At 45.2% G+C, this 2500-nt stretch overlaps 1 protein-coding gene across 3 annotated transcripts in view; it reads left to right on the forward strand.

The window, feature by feature from the left end:
• The window catches only part of cpeb2 (cytoplasmic polyadenylation element binding protein 2), a 22169-nt gene that overhangs the window by 6365 nt on the left and 13304 nt on the right, over positions 1 to 2500 (forward strand). The gene's annotated exons all lie outside the window — the stretch shown is intronic.

Raw genomic sequence — 2500 nt, forward strand, 5'->3', positions numbered from 1 at the left:
TTGTAACGTGTTTTCCATCAGGCCGTCGGGAGGGTCGCTCCCTGTTGGTCTGGACAACAAAGAGCCTGTGTGGCCGCCGCGAGGTCAAGACAGCCAACGTCTGAGCGAGTTTTTGATTGTATATCATCAGTTATGTTTTCCGACTACAACAAGCCAATAACAAAGTTAGACTGGGACATTTTTTTTCCAAAACAGCAACACCAACAAAAACGCTGCAGCTACATGCTTCCCTCCCTCCACTCAGCGCCCTTTCAGAGTTGCTCGGAGCATTTCATTAACGTATCGAATGCTGTTAGTGGTAATTATAGTGATCATGCAGTTAATGAATCATATTAAGTTGTTGTTGCGTCAATGCTTCTATATCATTCACCCTGCTGACCACCAACAATTATCCACTGATATTTGTTGAGGTCGTGACATCACAGCTCAGGGGCGGGACTCCAGCATCAAACACAAATGTCAGTGTGACGTAGGAAGCCGACAACAGCTGACGTTGATATCTTGAAGGGTCCAAGTCGTTTCCTAACCAAAATCTGACATCTTCAGGATGTCTGAATGTCCCCGTGCACCCAGTGGGGCTCATTCAGGAAGTGTTATTACGCCCAGTAACACTTCCTGCACACTGAAGGGCTTTTTTAGCCCACAATTGTGCGTGCAGCACCTGTTATATTGTGTCTGGAAGCATAGCCGGTTACGATAAATGTCAAGAGCAGTAAGTCATCAACAGTCATTACTTACATGACAAGAAGAGCTAAAAAAGTCTCACAGTGTGTCTGAACATTTCATAAATCTGGCCCATTGTTTTATCATGACGTGGATATTTTGTTCATTTTAACTCCAAAGTTGCATCTTGAGGTCGACCAGATGACATTCATGATGGTTCTTTACAGGCTGTTGGTGCTTTTTTCATAGGATAAACTGCAGTGACTGTTTTTTTTCTTAACTTCCTAATGCTTTCTAGAAGTGTAGAAAAAAGGTTTCATATCCTTTACCTTGAACGCAGCCGTGAGAGACACAATCAACGCAAAGCAAAGCAGCACTCTAAGGAAAGATATTCATCACAGCAGCTCGTGGTGATGGTGGCAGTATTACTGTTGCTATGAGCTCAAATTATTAGTGATATCAGTGCCAAGAAGTACAACGTTTCCTATTCCAGGAAATAGGCCTGACTCCACGGATTGTTCATTTCCATAAACAGTGTCGGACCAAGAATTTTTTGGATTCCAAGTCTTTTCCTTCCTTCCTTTCTGTTTAATGTTTGGCAGCCAGTGATACATCTCTGCTGAGGTGGACGGGGGAGCTGGGACACAGTCACTCCTGCTTTCAGTGGCAGTAAAGTCGGTTTTCTGCTGTGAACAAACACACTAGAACTCATTTTCCTCCTTATTAACCTCGGGAAGCATCTGACTACGGCAGCAGGCTTGTGCGTTTTAGAAGAACAGATTTGGGAACCTTTCTTTTGGATTTCTGCTGTTGCAACATCTCTGTTCAGGTAAATGTAGGCTAGATTGTGGTGATCAGAGCGTTTCACCTGAAGCACCTTCACCTCTGGCCACACATCTGCATTTTGTCTAGAATGGGAACTTATTTCACCAGCATTCACGACTGGTTCAGATGACCTGCGGTAGACATGGCTTCTCACCAGCTCGGGGCCGACTCGGCGCTGGCTTGATGTAAACACAAACCCGGTGAATGCAGTGATTTCCCGCCCAGGCACAAATTGAACTCATCTGTGCTCAAGCAGCCCTTTGACATCGTTAGAGCTAAAACTATAAAGCATAACCACGGAAACTTGTTCAGTCGAACCTATCAAGCTGTCCTTGGTGATGGCTCCACCCCTTCTGCGGTTCAGGGACGCATCATGGACTAACATATGCTTAATTCGTCGCCTGTGTAGTCGCATCTTTTGGCGAGGAGCTCCACCAGGAGGACGCAGCAAGCTCCCCTCCCCCTCAAACAGGCGACTGGACCAACCAGAGGGGGCACGAGTGCAGTGACCAGCATCCAGCCTCTCGCCAGCAGACATGGCCAACTGTGTCTGTATGAGGGGTCAACCAAGTAGGAGGCAACATGGAGGCAACAGTGTCCACCATGTTGGGAGACCGCTGCTGCCCTCTACTTCACTCGGTTGAGCATGTTTCCTGGTGCGTTCATGGCAACAGGAAAAAAACATAAACTCATGAACTGGCACCAAAATGGAAGCCAGGCTGCTTTTTTCCTCTGCATTTTATTTTTAAATGCAGTGGTAAAAGATATTATTATATATTATTATTAGTGTAGTTTGGTCAATCTACAGTTCTCACATTTCTCAGTGTGGAAATCCACAAGAAATAGTCCCTTTGTTCCCCCAGTGGAAGGGGAACTCTCCAGTAACAGATGATGAATTTTGAAACTTGAATGTAAAAAATTCTGTTTGGATAATTTCATCACCAAAACTACTGCCCCTTTACTGGTGGCAGAAGTGGCGTCTGCCCAGTGGAAACATTAAATAAGCATTAAA

Source organism: Aulostomus chinensis, chromosome 14 (genome assembly GCF_037954235.1).
Source record: "Aulostomus chinensis isolate RoL2024-O1b breed Wild chromosome 14, RoL_Achi_v1.0, whole genome shotgun sequence".
NCBI lineage: Eukaryota > Metazoa > Chordata > Actinopteri > Syngnathiformes > Aulostomidae > Aulostomus > Aulostomus chinensis.